Source organism: Palaemon carinicauda, chromosome 24, assembly GCF_036898095.1.
Source record: "Palaemon carinicauda isolate YSFRI2023 chromosome 24, ASM3689809v2, whole genome shotgun sequence".
Classification (NCBI taxonomy): domain Eukaryota; kingdom Metazoa; phylum Arthropoda; class Malacostraca; order Decapoda; family Palaemonidae; genus Palaemon; species Palaemon carinicauda.
In genome coordinates this window covers 52,803,130-52,826,106 of record NC_090748.1, presented here as the reverse complement: position 1 = coordinate 52,826,106, position 22,977 = coordinate 52,803,130, and the positions used below count along the sequence as shown (strand labels likewise).

Here is a 22,977-nt window from a genome sequence, read left to right as displayed (position 1 = left end):
CGATATCCCTGACTGATTACTGAAATCGTCCAGAGATCGGCCCCGAGTTGCTGCCACCTTGTTGCGCAACTTTGTAGGCATCCCCCCACTGGTGGACATGCAGGGGGACTGCCAATCCTAGCGTTTGCGGCCTCGGCCGCTCCCTCTAGGATTCTTTCCTCCCCTAGAGGACTTTTTGCCCTTCTTGTCCTTTACAGGACAGGGCTTAGACACTTTTGTCTTCGCTGCTGCTGCCTTCTTCGTACTCTTGACAGGACGTGGTTGCTGGGTAGCTGTAGGTTTGTAGGGCCTCGATGTTAGGGCCCTATGGAGAAGGGAATCCTGGTTGGACTTCCTCCACCTCTCAGCAGCCTGCTCCACGTCCTTAGGCTCAAACAAATTCTTACCGAGGATGGAAGAATGTCTGAGCCTGCAAACGTCAGTACTGGGGACCTTTTGATGGAATCTCTCAGCCACTGCGTCCCGTCGTTATAAGATAGTGTTAGCCCACAAGCTCGAGACTTGGTGGGCTAGAAACTCGATGGTACGCGTGCCTGAGCGCAAAAAGGTCTCCAAGGCCTTCCTGGTGCTTTCCCCATCGCTAGTTAGCGGGGGGTAGGGAGGGGTAGCTTGCTCTCCCCTCCCCTCCCCCTCACACACCTGTGTGGTGAGCTCACTTTGCTTAGAGGTAGGACTTCACGGGGGATAAGGCTGGCGGGCAAGTTTGATTAAATAGCTAAGGTTTGTATAGTTAGGAAAAATACAAATTATCTCCGAATTTGTCATTTGTTCCGTAACTGAAATACAAACCACGCTATTTAATATGGGTGATTCAAAACCCTTAGGAAGGGTGGAAAAGTCCCAGCCATACTGGCTTTTGGCTTTGCCAGGGGACTCATTATCTGAGTTTGTCAGCACTCAACAATAAAGTGTCTCTGCACCTCGCTATGCAAGGGCTGCAGCCTACATAAGCTGTGTGTGAAGGATTATGTGTGACTCGTCCTAGGAAGTTGACCTGAAGTTCTTAGATGGAAAACTTTAGGCTAGGACTTTCCCAATACCACCTCGTCAGGGTATGGGGACGTGACAGTATTAACTTAATACTAGGAACACAAGGAAACATGGTTTACCTGCAGTGGTTTGAGGTCAGCTGTGCAGAGAACCCAGGATGCTGCTTTCCCCAAGAGAGGGAAGGATGAAGAAAAGAATATGGGCCAGACATACCTTAGATGGAAAACTTTAGGCTAGGACTTTCCCAATACCACCTCGTCAGGGTATGGGGACGTGACAGTATTAACTTAATACTAGGAACACAAGGAAACATGGTTTACCTGCAGTGGTTTGAGGTCAGCTGTGCAGAGAACCCAGGATACTGCTTTCCCCAAGAGAGGGAAGGATGAAGAAAAGAATATGGGCCAGACATACCTTTTCTTTCATGCAGACTAAGACCGGGTAACAATGCCCTCAACCCTCTGCTACTTGTCCATTAAGGAACCTGACGTTTAAACCAGCTGTTGTGCAGCCACCACAGGGCCGATAGAGAACGTATCGAGCCTCCTGTGGATCACGTCTTGCAGGTAGTGGGCTGTGAAGGTCGTCTGATGCTTCCACATCCGTTTGTAAAACCTGCGTCACTGAGAAGTTCTTCTTGAAGGCCAGGGGCGTAGCTACGCCCAACATTATGCGCTCTAAGGCGACATGATGGAGGAGGGTCAGGATTCAGGGACAGATGGATCACGCTACGAATCCAAGCCGAGATGGTATTCTTGGTGACCCTCCTCTTCGTTCTCCCAGTGCTCACAAACAAAGCTTGCATTTGGGGACGAATACAGCCGTTCTTTGAGATACAACCTCAGACTCCCTACTGGACACAGTAGGAGATGATCTGGGTCATCTGTTAAAGAACGCAGACTCGAAATCCGGAAAGAGTTGAATCGAGGATCCAGCACTCCCAGATTCTGTGTCTTAGCCACAAACTCAGAGACGAATCTGAACGTTACCTCCCCTCATCCCCTTGCATGGGCGATGTCATACGTGAGACCATGAAGTTCACTGACTCGCTTGGCAGAGGCCAAAGCTAGTAGGAACACCGCCTTCCAAGTTAGGTGGCGATCTGAAGCCTGCGTAATGGTTCGTAGGGAGGTCTCTTACGAGACCTGAGAACTCAAACCACGTTCCATGGAGGAGGTCTCACTTCCGACTGAGGGCAGGTAAAATCATATCTTCGTATGAGTAGGGAAAGTTCCAGCGAGGAAGAAATGTCCACTCCTTTGAGCCTGAAGGCTAGACTTAAAGCTGAGCGATAGCCTTTCATTGCCGAGACTGAAAGGCGCATTCTTCCCGCAAATATACGAAGAACTCCGCTATCGCTGGAATAGTGGTATCGAGTGGAGAGATACCCCTTCACGACTCCAACCACAGAAAACTTGCCACTTAGCCTGGTAGACTCCAGCGGATGACCTACGCAGGTGTCCAGACATCCCGTTCGCAACTTGTTGCGACCTTCCTCTCTTAGTGAGGAGATGCTGGATAATCTCCAGGCGTGAGGTCGAAGCGAAGCTACGGCTTTGTGAAAGATGTTGGCATTGATTGTCCGAGTAGATTGTGTCATGGAGGGAGCTCTCTCGGTAACTCTGATAGGAGTTGCAGAAGGTCCGGAAACCATTCTGCGTGATGCCATAGCGTAGCTATAAAGGGTCATCGAAAGATGACCGATATTCTGGTCTTGTTGAGCACCTTCCTCATCAGACAGAACGGGGGATAAGCGTACACGTCGGTGCTGTCCCACCGTTGTTGGAAGGCCTCTTGCCAGAGTGCCTTGGGATCTGGGACTGGGGGGCAATACAGTGGGAGCTTGAAGTTCAGCGCTGTAGCGAACCAATCTACAGTCGGGTAACCCCACAAAGTCAGGACTTTGTTGGCTACTGAATGATCCAAGGACCACTCAGTACTCATTATCTGAGACACTCTGCTCCGACTGTCGGCGAGCATATTCCCTTTGTCTGGAATGGAGCGAGCCGATAGAGGAATCGAGTGAACTTTGGTCTATCTCAGTATCTCTACTGAGAGATGGGATAGCTGCTTTGAAAAGGTACCTCCTTGCTTGTTGATGTAAGCTACTACTGTGGTGTTGTAGCTCATCACACCACAGAATGATCCGCCAGGTCTTTGTTGGAACTGTTGAAAGGCCAGGAAGACGGCCTTCATCTCTAGCAGATTCATATGGAGGCACTTTTCCGATTCTGACCACAGGCCTGAGGTACTGTGGTACAGAACGTGCCCCCCCCCCCCCCCCCTTCTTTTGTGATGTCCAAAAACAGCACCTAATCCGTAGGAAGGAAACGAGAAAATCCATTCTTCTTCGTGGGTTCTCATCTGTCACCCACCACTGGAGGTTTGTCTGTTCCGCAGGATCCATAGGGATCATGATGTCCGGGGAATCGCAGTCTTGATTCTACTAGGACCTGAGTCGTCCCTGGAGCAACCTCATCCTGAGGCGACCATTGAGAACTAGACGAGCCAAGGGTGAAAGGTGACCGAGGAGACGTAACCACGATTGGGTTGGAAGCTCTTCTCGTCTGAGGAAAGGGCTTGTGACTCTTCTCAGCCTTGCTATCCTGTCGTCTGATGGAAGGCCTTATGGAGATTGGTGTCTATAATCATGCCTAGGTGAACCAGTCTTTGATTGGGCAGCAGAGCGGACTTCTCGAGACTTACCATGACCCTTAGGTCCTGGCAAAGTCCTAGAAGTTTGTCTCGGTGTCAAAGAGGGAGTGACTCCAAGTCTGCTAGGATCAGGCCGTCATCCAGATAACGGAGGAGACGGAAGCCGATCCTGAGTGCCCACAAAGATATTCGGGTAAAAACTCTGGTGAAACCCTGTGGTGCTGTGGAGAGACCGAAACACGGCACCTTGAACTGGTACTCCTTGTTGTCTATGCTGAATCCTATGTACTTGCTTGAAGACGGATGGACTGGGATCTGGAAGTACGCGTCCTTCAGATCCAGTATACACAAGAAGTCTTGCGGTTTACTGCAAGACTGACTGTGTCTGCGGTCTCCATGCTGACCGGAGTTTGCTTTAATCTAGGCCTCTGCCCACAGGGTGCTAAATGACACCGGATTCGTCCTCAGGGGAGGTAGAGGTGTTGTGAACAGGACGCGATATCCCTGACTGATTACGGAAATCGTCCAGGAAACGGCCCTGAGTTGCCGCAACCTGTCTGCGCAACCTTGTAGGTATCCCGCCACTGGCGGACATGCAGGGGAACTGCCAATCCTAGCGTTTGCGGCCTCGGCTGCTCCTTCTAGGATTCTTCCCTCCCCTGGGGGACTAATTGCCTTTCTTGTCCTTGACCGGAAAGGGCTTAGACCCCACTGTCTTAGCTGCCGTTGTTTTGGTGGGACGTGGTTGCTGAGGTGCTGGAGGTTTATAGGGCTTGAATGTCAAAGCCCCATATAGGAGGGAGTCTTGTTGACTTCCTACACCTCTCAGCCGCCTGTTCACGTCCTTAGGCTCAAACAGGTTCGTTCCCATAACAAAAGAATGTCTGAGCCTGTAGATTTTGGTGCTAGGGGACTCCTGTTACTGTCTTGGAGTCCTTTGAATCCCTCTCGGGAGGGATGCAGGACTCCAACCACAGCAGAGGCAGGCTCTTCTCCACCCCTATTCGAGAAGACTTTACCGTGCGAGGTGGGGTTTCCCTTAATGGTGTGATTGGGGAACGTCTCACCTCTCGCGACTCTCCTGAGGGCGGGAAAACTTCGTCTGAAGGTGAGGGAGAAAAGTCTGAGGGGGGAGAGTGCCTGCCTCGAAGACTTACGAGGAGACAGCTACGTCCTCGTAGAAGCTACCTCGACCAAAACTCCTCTTTTCCTCATTGGGGGAGTGGATGTAGCCAAGGATTTGTGGCTCAACTCAGAGAGAACAGCTTAAAAGCCTGTGCTACCGCTCTGATTAGAGTCCCAAACCAGGCTGCTGGCTGACGGCTGCGCTGTCAGATACTCCCTCTGGAGGGGAAGTCGCCTGTAAAAAGATAAGGAAGGCATGTCCCTGGGCCTTTCTGGAAACCCCCCCCACAAGCAAGCTCGCTGTTCTGTGCTTGGGGGGGGGGGAATGTGGCGATGGCACCCTTACCGCGCGGGGGAGGGTATTGGTGATTGGGCTAGGGAGCGGACAGGCGCTCGCGCGATGGGGAATACCCGGGGGTCGCGCGCGAGAGACTGTCGAAGCGCTGATGCAGGCGCGCGGGAATACCCTGGGCTTGCGCGCGGGAGACTGCTGAAAACGCTCGCACGCCCGCGGGTGCGGGCGAGACTTCATAGAGTGCGCAGGAATCATATTGATGTGCAGGATCAGAATGAAGAGCCCGTGCGGACCAGAATGTTGGAGCGTGCTGCAGTGCGTAGGGGTTTGTTGGTGCGAGCGAAAGACCATCGGTGCGCGCGGGAGACCATCGGTACCCACGCGCGAAAAAGATCGTCGGCGCTTGCGCGCGTAAGAAGATCGTTGGCGCTTGAAGATCGTTGGCGCTAGAAGATCGTTGTGGCGGGATGTAAACAATAACAAACCCCCACACCTTTGATCACTATTACTTCCAAAATATCCCACATCACAAATTTTAAGTAATTTGTATTTTTCCTAACATACTTACCGGGAACTACTTTCTTAGGAGGTACCTGGAATCTCCTCTCAACCGACCAGAGTTTTGTGCAGTCTACCCTACTTCCGTTTTCTGTGGGGACTAACTCAGACGTAAGGAGAACGTGCCCTGAGGCTAGTCACGAGCCAGGTCGGCGTTAGCTTGGGTCTCGCTCCTCAGTAAGTTCCTGGATGGTACAAAAGGTCTTAAGGTCAGTAAGGCACTCGGGGAAGGTAGGGAGGGCCATTACCCGAAAGTAGTTCTCAGTAAGTATGTTAGGAAAAATACAAATTACTTAAAATTTGTGATTTGTTCCAACACAGAGACTTACCTTGAACTACTTTCTTAGGAGACTTACACTTTAGGAGGTGGGAGTGTCTTCCTGAACCCTAGACCAAGCTAACCGGACGTCCAGGAACCTAGATGGGAACTAGGTTGCAATATATATATCTGGAAAACGAAATGTAGGGAAAACTACACAAAGAGCTCATGTTAGTGTCTAAGTACTCACCCTTTAAAAAAAAAAATTCCATGATGCTGAGTCCTGTGGCGAAGTTGTGGAGACATGTCTTTTTCGGGTCGTATCTGGGGCTATCTCAGAGTAGGGAAAGGAAAAAGGGACAAGGGTGAAAGGGAACGAACCTGTGTCTCTTGGTTTTGCTACCCACGATTGTACCTGGGGCTACACCGTTAAATCGCTTGGAGCGCGGAGATGACTGTCCCAATAGAGAAACCGTCTAAAGACCTCCTCAAGCAATCCTCGAGGTAATGCGTTGTGAAGGTCGACTGGTTCGACCAGGTGCCTGCTCTAAGGATCTGGCCCACTGCCATGTTCCTCTCAAAAGCCAGAGATGTACTTAGACCCCTAATGTCATGGGGCCTGGGATTACTTGTCAGGGGCAGGCCCGCATCGTTACAGGCCCTGACAATAACCTGTCTCAGCCAAAAGGAGATGGTATTCTTAGATACCTGCTTCTTCTTTACACCCGTAGAGACGAAAAGATTTTTGATACCAGGGCGGAGGTGAGCCGTCCTCTCAAGGTATTTCCTCACGGCTCGGACGGGGCACAACTTCAAATCTTCTGAATTCTCTGTCCGAGGAATAGCCGGCATTGAAAAGCCCTCGAACTTAGGGTCCCAGACCACTGGATTCTGTCTTCGCTATACAAAAGAAGGGACGAACTTGAAGGAGATCTCCCGCCACCCCTTCGAATGAGAGATTTCGTGGGAAAACCCATGGATTTCTCCTACTCTCTTAGCAGAGGCCAAGGCCAACAAGAAGACTGTCTTGAGAGTGAGATCCCTGTCCACTATGTCCTTCAGGGGTTCGAACGGCAGTCCACTTAGCATCTTCAATACCCTTGCCACATCCCACTGTGGTACCCTGGAGGCTTGAGGAGGGCATGCTTGTTCGAAGCTCCTGATGAGCATAGAGATGTGCCTAGAGGAGCCCAGATCAATGCCCTTCAGAAGGAAGACTTGGCCCAAGGCCGTGCGGACTCCTTTAATGGCCGGTATTGACATGCCCACCTCGTCTCTGAGATGCACTAGAAAATCCGCAATATCCGGGACCGAGGCTTTTAGAGGCTTGATGTTCTTTGAGGCACACCACTTCGTAAAAGTAGCCCATTTTGCCTGGTAGACCGCTGCTGAAGATCGTCTCAGATAACGTGACATCTTTTCTGCTGTACCTGCCGAATATCCTTCCTTCCTCAGGAGTCGCTCGATAGTCTCCAGGCGTGAAGGCGAAGAGACTGAGGATTGTCGTGGAACCTTTGGAAGTGTGGCTGCCGGAGTAGGTCTGGTCTGTCGGGCAGAGGCCACGGGGGAAGACATGCCAGGTCTCTTAGATCCGCGAACCACTCCCTCTCCGGCCACCAGGGCGCTACCAAAGTCATCTTTAAGTTTCGAGCTGCCTGAACTCTGTTGAGCACTTGCCTGATCAACGCGAAGGGGAGAAAAGCGTACACGTCGAGGTTGTCCCATTTGTGTTGAAAAGCATCTTCCAACGCCGCTTTTGGGTCTGGGACAGGAGAACAGAATACGGGGAGTTGTGCGTTCAGCCTGGTTGCAAAGAGATCCATCACCGGCGAGCCCCATTTGTGAATGATGAATCTGGCTACTTCTGGGAGGAGGGACCACTCGGTACCCACTACTTGTCCCATCCTGCTGAGCCCGTCGGCTAGGACATTCCTTTTGCCTGGAATGAACCTTGCTGAAATCACGATCTGTTCTGACTCGGCCCAATTCAGGATCTCCAACGCGAGATCGCACAACTCCTTCGATTTTAGACCTCCGTGTTTCTTTATGTACGCTACTACAGTGGCGTTGTCGCACATTAACGCCACTGTGTTTCCCCTCAGAAGATCTACGAACTGTAGGCACGCTTCTCGTACTGCCTTCATCTCTAGGACGTTGATGTGTTGACCTTTCTCTTCGTCCGTCCAAGTTCCTCTCGTTGACTCGTTGAAGAGATGTGCTCCCCAGCCCTCTTTGGAGGCGTCTGTGAAGAGAAGCATCTCGGGAGGCTCGGTTGCGAAGGGCATCCCCATGAGGGTATTCGACCGACATAGCCACCACTCCAGGGAGTGTATTGTCTCCGACAGGATGGGAATTAACTTGTAGGGCGAGTCCACTTGGCTCCAGAGCCCCTTCAGGTTCCATTGGACGCTCCTGAGTCTGAGCCTCCCTTGGGGAACCAGTTTCTCTAATGACACTAGGTGCCCTATCAACCTCTGCCAGTCCTTGGCTCTCCTGGGTTGTCCCGAAAGGAAAGGCTGGAGGATCTGTTCCAGGTTGTTCAACCGCTCTTCCGACGGAAAAGCTCTCACTAGTCGGGAATCCAACACCATCCCCAAGTACCGTATATACTCGTGTAATGTTCGACTTCGTGTAATGTTTGACCCTCCTATTTTGCCTTCAAAAATGACAAATTCGAAGATAATTTGTATTTTTCCTAACCATACAAACCTTAGCTATTTACATTGGGTTTACCTTTTAGCCTAGCTGAAATGGCGAGCCATTAGAATTTAACGAGGGTGTATTACCCCCGCGCTAGTTAGCGGGGGGGGGGGGTAGGGGAGTGGTAGCTAGCTACCCCTCCACCCCCTCACACACCGGTGAAGCTCACTTTCACTTAGAGGTAGGACTTGTCTTGGGGGACAGGGCTGGCGGGCAAATATGTGTAAATAGCTAAGGTTTGTATGGTTAGGAAAAATACAAATTATCTCCGAATTTGTCATTTGTTCTGTAACCGAAATACAAACCACGCTATTTACATTGGGTGACTTACCCCTTAGGTAGGGTGGAAAGTCCCCAGCCATACTGGCTTTGGCTTTACCCGGGGACTCAGAATCCGAGTGAGTCGCACTCGAGAAAAGGAGTCCCTGCACCTCACAAGTTCCTTGCTCCGCAAGGAACCGTGTGGCCTACATAAGCTTGTGTGTGAAGGAAGAAGTGTGACCCGTCCTAGGCAGTTGACCTGGAGTTCCAGAAGGAACTCTGGGTTAGGACGTTCCCAATACCACCTCGTCAGGGTATGGGGGACGCGACAGTATTGACTCAATACTCGGAACACAAGGAAGCATGGTTTACCTGCAGAGGTTTGAGGTCAGCTATGCAGAGACCAGGATGCTGCTTCCCAGTAGAGGGGATGATGAAGAAAGTAGTAAGGGCCAGACATACTTCTTTCGTTCATGCAGACTAAAACCTGATAACAATGCCCTCCACCTTCTGCTACCTGTCCAAAAAGGAGCCTGAGGTTAGACCAGCTGTTGTGTAGCCACCACAGAGCGATAGAAAACGTATCGAAACTCCTGTGGGTCACGCCCTGCAGGAAGCGGGCTGCGAAGGTCATTAGACGCTTCCAGACTCCAGCTTGTAGCACCTACGTCACAGAGTAGTATTACTCGAAGGTGAGGGACGTTGCGATGTATCCGACATCGTGCTGTAGGGCGACGTGACGGGGGAGGGTCTGGAGTCAGGTCGAGATGAATGTCCTTGAGTCCGAGCTGAAGAGGTATACTGGTGACTCCCCCCCGTGTCCTTCTTGTGCTCCCAAACCGGCTGCAACTGAGGACAAACTGCAGCTGTTCCCAAAGCTAACCTCTCGATTCCTTTACTGGCAAGAAGGAGAAGGTTTTGGGACATCAGATACAGAATGGTGACTCGAAATCTTGAAGGAATTGGACCGAAGGGCCGGGACCCCAAGATTCTGAGTCTAGCCAACAACTCAGGAGCGAACCTGAATATTGTCTTCCCCCATTCCTTAGAAAGGGCGGAGTCGTACGAGACCAAGAAGATTGCTTACACACTGGCCGCGGCCAGAGTGAGCAGGAGCCCCAAGACGGAATACGATCAGAGGCCTGACGTAAAGGGTCTTGAGAAGATCTCTTAAGGGACTAAAAAGTCCGAGCCATGCTCCAAGTTGGAGGTCTCACTCCGACTAGGGCAGGGACGTTCGCAGCTTCGCATGAGCGAGGAAAGGTCCAGCGGGAAGGAAAAAGTTATTCCTTTAAGCCTGAAGGTCAGGGAAAGGTTGAGCGACAGGCTTCATTGCCGAGAGCAGAAAGGAGTTTCCTCCCGCCGAAAGGCAATAAGATCATTATTGCTGGAGAAGAGGCCTCAAGGGAAGAGGTATATCGCCCACGACACCAACTACCGAAGACTCTCCACTTCGCCTGGAAGACCCCTGCGGATGACTATCGCAGATGACGCGACCTCCGTCCCGCGACTGTAGCGGGTTGTCTCTTCTTGAGGAGGAGGCGTAGTGTCTCCAGGCATGAAGCCGAAGCGACGCCCCGGCTCGTGGTTGTTTGAGTAGCCTGTGCCGTGGGAGAAGCTCTCCCGGGAGTTCCGTCAGGAGAAGCAGAGGGTCCGGAAACCGTTCTGCACATAGTCCCAGTGGAGCTCTCAGGGCCATTGAAAGGTTGACAGACAACCTGGTCTTGTTGAGACCTATTCTCAACAGACAACAAAGGAGGGAAGACGCAGGCATCGATGTTGTCCCACCATCACCGGAATGCATCTTGCCAGAGTCTCGGGGTCTGAGACTGGGGGGAAGAACAGCGGAAGCTTGAGGTTCCAAGCTGTCGCGATCAAGTCCCCCAGACCAGGACTTGCTGGTTACTCAAGGCCAAAGACCCCCAGGTACACTCTCTCTACGAGGCTCTGCTCGGATAGTCGGAGAGAACATTCCTCTGCCCGGAATGAGAGAGCCGACGGTGGTATTGAGAGTATCTCAAATCATCTCAGTATCTCTACTGCAAGATGCGAAGGTGTAAAAATGCGTCCCCTGCTGGTTCAAACACGCCAGAACCATGAAGTCGACGTGCACGGAGCGCCCAGGCAGGAGCTGTAGGATCTATAGAGGGGCCAGACTACGGCCCCTAAGCCTGCCTGAATGATGGGGAGGTACCCTTCAGGTCCTGACCGTAGGCCTGGACCAGAACATGCGGCCCCCCCTTTTCTTTGACGAGTCCGAGAACAGCATAAAAAATGTGGGGAAAGGACGAGAATATCCACTCCCATCATGAGGTTCCATAGGTCAACACCCATTGCAGGTCTAATCGTTCCGCTGGTCCCATAGGGGCCAGAAAGTCCGGTTAATCGTTGCTTTGAAACCACCGGAACTTGGGCCGCCTCACAGGGAACTTATCCTGAAGCGACCGTTCGGAACTTTAGACGGGACAATGAGGAAAAGAGAACTAGGAAACGTTCCAAGGTAGGGCTGAAAGCTCTGCTTGACTGAGAACTGGTACTGCGACTCTCCTCAGCCTTGCCACAGTCAACTGAAGGGAAGGCTCGGAGGAGGTGGCAACAGAATCTGGCGTCCCCAGGCGGTCACCCATCCAAGTACCGACCAGAACCGACGTTGCTTAACCTCGCTGGACGGACGAGAAGCGGGGTTTCCAACGTGGTAAGGCCGTTGACTCAATATCATGGCTAGATGCTCCAGATGTTGAGGCAGAAGAAGAGAAGGCTCCTAGCAAAATACCATGAACCCCCACTCATGGTAAGCATCCGGAAGCTTGTCCCGTCGCTGAAGAAGGTCGAACCCGAGCCTACCGGAGTTGACCAGACCTCCAAAAGGCGAAGGAGGCGGAAGCCTGCACCAGAGCGGCCATGAGGAAAGCAGGGAGAGTTCTCTTGGGAAAAAAACCTGCGATGCCACGGCGGGATCGCCACACTGCATCCTAAGCAGGAATACCTGTAGCCTAGGCTGAATTCCACGAGCTTCCTGGAAGATGGATGGAATGGAAACTGAGAATACCCGTCCTTCCGATCCAGGGCCTAAGGAGTCCTGTCGCCTCGTTACCAGTCTGATCGATTCTGCTGTTCCACGCTGGACGAAGTTTGTTCGACAAACTTCATCAGGGCTGAGAGGTCGACTACGGAACTCCCGTCTCAGATACTTCCTTACAAGAAAGGATCGACTGAAGAAGCCGGGGGTGAAGCCGTCGACGATCCTATGGAGGACCTTCTCCTAAGGCATGGATCATTCTGCCCAAACGGGCAAACTCTTGCCGACCCTATGGCATAGAGGTTCAGAGACACTGAATTCGCTGACAGAGACGGCAGGCGCGATATCCTTGGCTGATCACAGAGATCGTGCAGGAATGGGCATCGGGAAGCTGTCATCCGGATGAGTAACCTTAGGTATCCTCCCAGCGTGAAACCTGCAAGGAGGGGGTGCCAATCCTAGAGTTCGTGAACTCTGCCGCTCCCTCTAGGACTATGCCCCCCCGGGAGAGCCTCCCATGCCACCTGTTCCTGATAGGAGGGAACTGCAAATGAAAACCTTGTCTCAGTTGTCGTAGCCGGTTCAATAACTTAGATCGATGTGGCTGAAAGAAAGAGGTGCTGGAGCCCTGCAGGGTCTGGAAGAAAGCGCCTTGGAGGAGTGAAAACGGAAGTCGACTTCCTCCGCCCAGCCGCTGTCTATGTCTCTGTCCTTGGGCACAAACAAACTCTTCTCAAGGATGGATGGATGTCTGAGGTTGTCGACATCCACGGATGAGACACCCGAAAGGAAGCCCTCGGTCATTGCGTCCAGATGGTCCAACATCGAGCTTGCCCGCAAGTTCGAACTTGACGATGAAAAGCCAAGGTGCTTGAGCCCGAAAAGTACCCATGACCTTCCTGTAGCTTCCTTGAACAAAACCTCGGGTCGCAACCGAGGAGGGAAAGGACCTGGTAAGCCCCTTTCACGAGATGGAGAAGAGGAAGGGGTAAACCAGTCACCCCTTGGCCGATGGAGAAATCTCGTACGGAAAGCCCCCCGCCAAAAACCCTTCCAGGGAATGACAGGGAAGGGCTAACCCAGGTTCTGGAAAGAAGAATGATGCTCAGACCTCCCTTAAGATTCTTCCTATTCTTGCATGTGCCATGCTCTGCGTTTACGGGGTGAGGCCGTGTTCTGGAAATACGCTCCAGAAGACTCGCCAGGCTGGCCATGCTGCGAAACCCCAATGGGAATCGCGGTCGCAATCGCCCTGGCGCTCGCGTGATGGTAAATCAATGGTTGCGCGTGGGCGAACGTGGAAGCGCCCATGCGTGGGCACGCAGGAACGCAAACGAAGGTGAGCGAAGGAGCGCAGAAGGAGGGCGAGCGTGGTAGAAATGGCGAGAGCTGGTGGTCGGCGAGTGATAACCCATAGGCGAGCAATGAATACTGCAGGAATTAAGCCGACGTTCGCGCGACGGAACACCGTCGGTCCGCGCGGCGCAACACCGTCGGTCCGCGCGGCGCAACACCGTCGGTCCGCGCGGCGCAACACCGTCGGTCCGCGCGGCGCAACACCGTCGGTCCGCGCGGCGCAACACCGTCGGTCCGCGCGGCGCAACACCGTCGGTCCGCGCGGCGCAACACCGTCGGTCCGCGCGGCGCAACACCGTCGGTCCGCGCGGCGCAACACCGTCGGTCCGCGCGGCGCAACACCGTCGGTCCGCGCGGCGCAACACCGTCGGTCCGCGCGGCGCAACACCGTCGGTCCGCGCGGCGCAACACCGTCGGTCCGCGCGGCGCAACACCGTCGGTCCGCGCGGCGCAACACCGTCGGTCCGCGCGGCGCAACACCGTCGGTCCGCGCGGCGCAACACCGTCGGTCCGCGCGGCGGAACACCGTCGGTCCGCGCGGCGGAACACCGTCCGTCCGCGCGGCGGAACACCGTCCGTCCGCGCGGCGGAACACCGTCCGTCCGCGCGGCGGAACACCGTCCGTCCGCGCGGCGGAACACCGTCCGTCCGCGTGATGGAACCGTTGGTTCGCGCGCGGGCGAACTTTGGAGAGCATGTGCGCGGTCGCGCATGAGCGTAGGCATGCAGGCACATGGGCGTGCGGTCGCGCGGGTGAGCGCAGGCGGTCGGGAGACCGATGACGCGTAGGCGGGCAATGGCACGTTGACGAGCGATGGCGCGTTCTGGCGAGCGATAGCCCGAAGGAGAGTGAAGGCGCGTTGACAAGCGATGGCGCGTCGGCAAGCGACGGCGCGTTGGCGAGCGGTGGTGCGTTAACAAAACGCTAGCGCGCAGGTGAAGAATCGCGCGGGCGTGTAGGCGATTGCCAACGCGAGAGAGAGACTAGTGAGGGTTAGCGCGCAGGTGCATCAGGAAGGTGAGCGCTGAAGCAAGCTGTTAATCAGGCGATCCTAGACGGTCAGAAAAACCTTGGCGCCCATTGGTGCGTGGCAAAAAAGGGCGCGCAGATGTGCGCTGGCGATTGAAGAAAGCTGGCGCACAGAAGGACAGAAGTAAAGGTGAGCGCTGGCGAGCAGGAGGAAGATCTACGGCAAGACTCAGCTACCGGAAATCGTGGTCCACAGCAGGCGAGCGCTAGATCGCTACTGATGGTGTTCAGGGGAACTGACACGCGTGGCAGATCGATGGCGATCGTTGACGCGTAGGAGATCGCGACGAGCAGGTGAACGTTGACGCGTCTAAGGTCGCTGGCGAGCTGGTGATCGCTGGTGAGCAGAAGGCAACGCGTGGAAGCCTGTGCGTAGAAGAAGAGTCCTTGACAAAGACCTGAACCGAAGTTCTAGATCGCGAGGGCGAACGTGGGCGCGTAACAGGAACCAACAGGAACAGCAGAGATGATCATCATGAGAGCGCTGACGAACAGGAGAGCGCTGATGAACAGGAGAGCGCTGGCGAACAGGAGAGCGCTAGCGATCAGGAAAGCGCTGATGAGCAGGAGAGCGCCTGTGCGCTAACACTGAGCAGGAGCAGGAGAGCGCCTGTGCGCTAACACTGAGCAGGAGCAGGAGAGCGCCTGTGCGCAAACACTGAGCAGGAGAGAACACAGCAGAAGGGCGCGCAGGGGAACCCTGACACGCAAGGGAAGAACCCCCGTGGGAGGCAACCCTTTGCCCCGAAGGGATCGTTGTCCGTCGGGAGACTGATGTCCGTCGGAAGACAGTTGTCTGTCCGCCGGGAGACTGATGTCCGTCGGAAGACAGTTGTCTGTCCGCCGGGAGACTGATGTCCGTCGGAAGACAGTTGTCTGTCCGCCGGGAGACTGATGTCCGTCGGAAGACCGTTGTCCGTCGGGAAGACCGTTGCCCGTCGGAAGACGAGGTCAGACTGCTGTCCATCTGCACCAGGGGCGGATGATCAAGAAGAAGGAGTTGTAGGCTGCATACGGAGATTCAAAAAGGCGCCTCTTAGCCCCCTTATAGGGAGATGGGAGGCCCTTACGACGAGGCGGACGGTGAGCCTTACGGCGAAGGAGTCCAACAGCAACAACAGCAGAAGAAACCTCCGAAGAGGAGTCTCTATGAGTGTACTCTCTCGCGAACGAAAGAGAAACACTTCGTAGAAGAGACTGGTCAGCCAGTGACCTAAAAGGAGCAATCCTCCGAAGAGGGGTTCCTGCAGTTGCCCAGCCCCTTGAGCAAAACTGCAGGTGTGACCGCTCAGCACCAAGAGCATAGTCGCACGAAAAAAAAGGCAAGAGAAGAACCCCCCAAAAGGGGAAAAACTCAAGCCTGGACAGGAAAAACTTCCCTCGGAAGGAAAGTTACCCACCCAAGGAGGCGAGCCTCCTGAGAGTTCTAAAATGAACTGGAGAGCTGTCAATCGTCACGGGACTACTTCCAGTAGAAGGAGACACGCCCCTGACGAAAATCCAAAGGGGAGGCAGCAACAGCCGAATCCCTAGGCCTCAACAAGACAGCTCACACCGTTGCCATATTACAGAAACGAACTACGCGTAGATCGGTAACTGTAAAAAAATAAAACAAAAATCATTAGTACACATTCCTTCCCCCGGGAAGGCTCCGAAGAGGAATCCCAAGGGAAAGGAAAACAAGAATTACACAACAGGCACGTGCCCTCACAACCACTTACACTCACGGAAGGAGAGCTCAGAGCTGTAACCAAAACAGAATTATAACAATTATAATTATGTAACTATGTAATTATGTAATTTAAAAAAGAATGAACACTAAAGAAAGAACAAAAACCCCGAAAGGAATCGTTCTACAAAGCTGAAAAATTAACAAATACAATTAGATTCATAAACTAATTGAGACAAAACGTACGGCGTAGCAACCAACCCACACGGGAAGGAAGCTACAAAAGGCGTAGTAATGTAGTAAAAGGGTGAATGACCTCAAGAGAGAGAGAGAGAGAAAGACCGAAGTCAAACTCGATCGCGACCCATAAAATTACACCGTGGTGGCCTAAACTGCCGAGGGCTCCACGGAGATATCGTTCACTACACACACAAGCACAAATCTCTGAAAAGGAAACTTACTGATTTCTATACTCAAATATATATACAAACATTAAAAAATGTTTACTTATATATTGAGTAAAAGAAAAGTAAGTGATTAAGTAAAGACAAAACAATGGCTGCCAAGCGAGGACAAAGACAGAGACATCTGTCCCAGTCCGAGCCAAAAGTGAAAGTGAGCTTCACCGGTGTGTGAGGGGGAGGAGGGGTAGCTAGCTACCACTCCCCTACCCCCCCGCTAACTAGCGCGGGGGTAATACACCCTCGTTAAATTCTAATGGCTCACCATTTCAGCTACGCTAAAAGGTAAACCCAATGTAAATAGCGTGGTTTGTATTTCGGTTACGGAAAAATCATGAATTCATCATATACCTCATGTAATGTTCGAGTCTTGATTTTGGCAGTAGGCTAGAGGTCTTTTATCTCCAGCATACCATAATTACCAACAAAGTAAGGGTTATACCTAAGTGCAACAAACAAATGTATAAAACAAATCAGAACAACACCTAAATACTAACATCTGTTTACAATAACAATTGAGTATTCAGCGTACATTTTCTAGCGAACACTTTAGTTGCAAACAGACGATTATCATCATCGCCTAATAGCTTTCAAAAACAAGCAAACACTACAAGTAGCAAACAAAATTAGTTCATCGTTTTGAGTAACAAATTACCATTACCGGTAATTGCAGGTAATTACGGTGATTATAATTACCCGTTATGCTAATCATTTTTTTTCCTCACAATATATATGAATAAGAATTTACTCATAACCCATCAAGATGTCTACCAAGAAATATAAAAAATTTACAGCAAAATTCAAGCTTCAAGTTATTGCAGCCGCTGTCCGCTGAAACAAATAACGTTCAAGCCGTAAAAATGTTTGGAGTTACCGAAACTAGCGTTCGAACTTGGAGAAAAAAAAATGTGGATTTAATTAAGAAAAATTTTTGCGGTTTATTATTAATGTCAATTAATATACCATACCAAGTAAAATAAAATGAGCATAATTTTTTCATTAACCATATCACGTTATAACATACGCAACCCGACTGTTTGCTAGCTTCATACCTGCTGCGTTATGGTAAAGTCATTACTCGTAGCGGAAAAAAACTATTTATGATGGTTTAGGAAATAAAATCCATGCTAATAATATGCCTGGTGTTAAATGAACATGGTTAGTACTGTATATATAGGCCTAGCCTATGTTTACCTACCGGTAGGTACCCTTACATACGTGTAAGTACAGCCTACGATTACCTACCGGTAGGTAGCATAGCCTAGGGTAATGTTCGCGTAGGCCTAGCTTACGTTTACCTACCGGTAGGCCAGAAATTTTTACTTTTTCAAATATATATCTCGTGTAATGTTCGACCCTTACTTTTTTAACTGAAAAATAGGCCTTCAAAAATCGAACATTACACGAGTATATACGGTAAGTCATCCTGGTGGAGGGAGACAGATTCGATTTCTCCAGGTTGATCGTGATACCCAGAACCTTGCAGAACTGTATTAGGTTTACCCCTTGCTCCCTCAAAACTTCCTCTGAGGAGGAAAGGAGTAACCAGTCGTCCAGGTATCGAATGAGGCGAATACCCCGCTCGTGAGCCCACACAGAGACTGTCGTGAGGACTCTCGAGAATACCTGGGGAGCTGTTGACAAGCCGAAGCAGAGGGTCTTGAACTGCAGGATCTGGGAACCCCACTTCACCCGGAGAAACTTCCTGCTTGAGGGGTGGATCGGGATTTGAAAATATGCGTCCTTGAGGTCTATGGACATCATGAAGTCCCCTTCCCTCAAGGACTGCAGGACCGACTTCGGGATGTCCATTTTGAAGTTGGTCTTGCACTCAAACTTGTTGAGGGCTGACAGGTCTATCACCGGTCTCCAACCCCCTGTCGCTTTCTCCACCAGAAAAAGACGACTGTAGAAGCCTGGGCCCGGATGTAGGACCACTTCCACCGCACCTTTTTCCAACATAGTGGATACTTCCTCCTGAAGGGCCGCCCTCTTCAAGGGGTCCTTGGGTGTTAGCCACTCCGCCAGGCTGGCTGGGATCAAAGGTGGAGGTTCTGTTAGGAATGGGAGTCTGTACCCTTCCTTCAGTACGGATACTGTCCAGCAAGGCTGGCGTACGGTACGGTTGATATTTAGCCTATAAGTACAGTACGGAATTACGGTACGGTACGATACGGTTCAGGTACGAAAAAAATTGGCAAATTCCGTACCGTACCTTACCTTAGGCTTGGATATCTATCACTACGCAATTACTGTTGATGCATATTTGGCCACCAGCAATTGACTGGACTGAAAAAAAAATTTAACTTGTAGAATACTAAGGTATTTTATATTTCAGTTTGTAATATACTATGCATGTGTTAATTCCTTAATTAACATGTGACGTCTGTGTCTAATTCTTGAAGTAATACCAACAAAAGTTTGAAGCATCACAAATATAATCCTATATAGTGCTTCGGAAGAGTCTTCCCCCAGAAAAGCCCTATGAAGGATGATATAATAGATGCCATTATGTTTCTAAGATGCAATACATAATCAATTTGAACTCTTATGTTTGGTTAAAAGAAGTTGCTATTGGAAGGTATTTTCCTAAAGCCTAGGCTACAAGCTTTATTTTATCAATGTCGAGATTTAGTTTATTTTATTACATCTTAACTTTAATTTATGAATGTTGAGAAAAAATATTTAGTTTATTTTCTTACATCGTAACTTTAGTTTATCAATGTCGAGAAAAAAAGATTTATTTTATTTTATTTCATCGTAACTTTTGAATGTTGAGAAAAAATTAGTTTATTTTATCACATGGTAACATCAGGCAATGCTTTTAAGTTCTATTAATGGTTAGATTATTGTATATTTTTTTCATAATAAAATCCTTAAAAGAGGAAGTGATGGTTTCAACAATATTATTATTATCCAAAGAGTCATAATACTGGGAAATATTTTGAATAATATTTCATACACTATATTTCAGGTACTAAATATACGGTATAGTTTCATGGCAAAACATGTTTTATGAATCCAAAAGTGAATAATCTTGGTCTTGTATTAAAAACAAAGGAACAGTATTAAATATTACTACAAATATCCTTAGCAGCAGCAGCCATATTAGTACGGTAAAAGTACGGAATTACGGTACGGTATTTTTTCCGTACTGTACGGTACGGAAAAATTATTGATAGTATGGTACGAAATTACGGTACGGTATTTTAACCAGGTACGGAGTACGGAAAAACATTCCGTACCGTACTGTACTACCAGCCTTGCTGTCCAGGGCTCCGCACCGTGAGCCCTCCATGCTTGCCAAAAATGTCTGAGGCATCCCCCAACCTGAGGCTTGGGCAGGAACAGCCTGAACGCCCTCTCCTGGACACTAAGTAGGCCGTCGTAAAAGAGGCAGACGCTGCTGGAGCACCTCTACGGGGGGGCTGCGGTGGTTGAGCCCAAGAGATAGATGAAGCGTCTCTCCTCGTCTGGCTAGGAGAGGCATGAGAAGTAGAGGGTCCATCCGACGGTGCCCTCCTGTAAGTGGGTCTCTTCACGGAGTGGGGTCTGGGTCCACTCACTTCCTTCCTTTTCAAGACCTTCTCCATTATCTCCTCCAGTTGTTTTAATGGAAACAGAGAGTCACTCCACACCGGCAGGCTACTCATAGCCCTTGCCTCTCTGTCAGGGATTTTTCGGGACAGCTTGGCTAGGACCGTATCCCTTCTCCTAAGCACCCAGTTGGCTGACAGGGCAAGAGACTGGAAAGTCAGGAACTTTAAGGTCTTTCCTCCAGAGATGATGAGCTCCTTCAGGAGGGCCTGGTTCGCAGGGTCTGTCAAGTCGTAGGTGGCTTGAACACCTACCAGAGTGGAGGCCCACCAGTCCAACCAGGAGGCGACGTGAACTAAGTCCTTAGACATCTCATCCATCATCGAAGCCTCCGACTGCGAGAAACAAATCGGAGCTGACATGGCTCTGTCCTCCGGGGCACCTTGACCCAACACTTCAAGGGAAGTCTCCATTTTGCAGGCTCCCGGTCGCTGCCCCTCTGGCACATAAAACCTACTCTGGGACCTTAGTCCTTGGTGTAATTTTGAGGAACTCTGGGACTTGGGGGCTTCGGCATTGCCCGCCACAACTTTGTCCACGTGTGCGCGCCCCAGGACCAAGTCCCTGGCCACAGGCAGTGCCAGGGAGGGTTTCTGCTGCACGGGGGCCTCCATCAGACGATTAAGGCTGGAACGCCAGGCATCTTCGTCTGAGGGAACAGGCTCCTCGATCCGGTGATGCCTCCGTATGAGACCTATCATCCTCCGATATGCCGAGTCCTCGGTTGGGGAACCTTCACTGTCGCCAGCAACTCCCTCCGTCTGAGGCCGAGGCGACGGGCCGACGGGCACCCCCACCTGGAGCTGTGGCTCTGACTCGATGAGCACCTCCCTGTGGTGGTAACGGTCTGTGCCGACGGGAACCTCCGCACTAGACCTGGGAGTTGGGACGGGTATAGCCGTGTCGGCGAGGACTTCCGTCCGCAATACGTCTTTGGACAACGAGGGTGAGACTTTCGTGGGCTGGCCCGACGAAGGAAGCCGTCCCTGCAAGTCCATTGGCCGAGTCAACTGTGCTGACCCGACCAGGCTGCCCGTCCGAAAATGCGGCTCCCCCCGCTGTGCGGGTTGAGCCGGAAGTTTCGCGGCCTTATGCCTACCTGAAGAGGTCTTCTCGCTCTGTTCCTAGCAAGGGTCATACTTATGTCTGGCAGAGGGCCTCCGTGGCGAACCGTCTCTGGGCAGCCGACTCGGAGAACGCGGGAAATCGTCGAAGTCCTCGACCCTCCTGCGGGGAACAAAGACCCACTCACCTTTGGGGGACCTACTCCTCCTGTACTTCATCCTCGGGGACCTGGAACGTCTTCTGCTATACCTCGACCTCGAACGTGACCTCGAACGGGAGCGCCTGCTCCTGGATCTCTCCCTCCTCCGACGGCGCCTCTTCCTCGCTTCTCCCTCCGAAGAGAACGATGAGCCGGCCGCCGAAGACCCTGACGATTCTGCATACCCCGACCGACGGGCGGGCGCGTGGGCAACGGAGGCCTTTGTGAACTGTTGAGTCCCGGAGGTTGAAGGTTGCAATAACCAGTCAGGAACCGCCGACAGAGGGGCTGGAAGGGAGGTCGGCCGCACCACGCTGGGGAACCAGGAATCGTGGCCGTCCTCCATCCTCAACGGGGACCTACCTGGAGTTTTCGGGAGCTTCCACCCGAAGGGCTCCGCTACCGTCGAGTCCAACCTATCCTGGATGCCATCAGCTGCCGAGGTACCTGAAACGCAGGCCCAAGACGCAGGCAAAGAGACAGGGACATTATTACTCCACAAGGGGTCATCGGAGGAGACGTGCCCCCCAATCACAAGGGCAGAGTCTCCAAGACCCCCAGACAAAGCACTTTCAGGCCCCCCACTTGCCTGTGAAGATTCAGCAACCCCCACATCCTGAATATTAGACTCTTGGGGAAGAGCAATAGGCACCTTCCCCGCAACAGACTTACTTCGTCCCCTACTCTGGGTAGGGGAAGAAGGAACAGAAATCTCGTCAGACCTCCCGGGCGACGTCAAGGGCGAAGAGATGCTCGCCTTCCTGGGGGATCGTTTAGTGGACTTCTTCTTTTTCGTACTAAAACGAACCCACAGTGAACCCTCGTTTATCGCGGTAGATAGGTTCCAGTCGCGACCGCGATAGGTGAAAATCCGCGAAGTAGTGACACCATATTTACCTATTTATTCAACATGTATATTCAGACTTTTAACACTTTCCCTTGTACGTAGTACTGTTAACAAACTACCCTTTAATGTACAGAACACTTAATGCATGTACTACAGTACCCTAAACTAAAACAGGCACAAATATTAAAGGTGATTTTATATCATGCATTTCCTAAACATGCTAAAAAGCACGATAAAAAATGGCAACCAATGTTTTGTTTACATTTATCTCTGATCATAATGTAGAAACAAACTGGTGGTAGAGCTTTGCTTATTACCCAGACATATTTCCCATACTTTTCCCTTAGAACTACATCACATCTTCCTACTTTAGATATATAGATATATATATATATATATATATATATATATATATATATATATATATATATGTGTGTGTGTGTGTGTGTATATATATGTATATATTTATATGTATACACATATACATACCTACATATATACATAAATACATGCATACATATATATATATATATATATATATATATATATATATATATATATATATATATATATATATATATATATATATATTACTGTATATATATGGGTTATGGAAAAAATCCGCGAAGTGGTGAATCCGCGATGGTCGAACCGCGAAGTAGCGAGGGTTCACTGCACTGGATTTCACTCCAAGTCACACACTCCGGGCACGTATCCGCCGGCGAGCACACTTTACCCCTACAGGAAGAGCAAAGGGAATGCGGGTCAACCTCCGGCTTGGATAAGAACGCTCCACACGACTTCCCGGCCCTAGGCCCAGGACAACGGCGGGTCTGCTCCATCACAACACAAAACCACAAGACACAGGAACGCAGGGAAAGGATAAGGAAT

General features: G+C 51.0%; 1 protein-coding gene and 1 pseudogene across 2 annotated transcripts in view; both read right to left on the bottom strand.

Annotated features, from left to right (window-relative positions):
• Positions 1-22,977, bottom strand: part of DMAP1 (DNA methyltransferase 1 associated protein 1) — a 240,175-nt gene that overhangs the window by 172,432 nt on the left and 44,766 nt on the right. The window lies entirely within an intron of this gene.
• On the bottom strand, positions 11,434-11,552 carry LOC137618560 (5S ribosomal RNA; annotated as a pseudogene).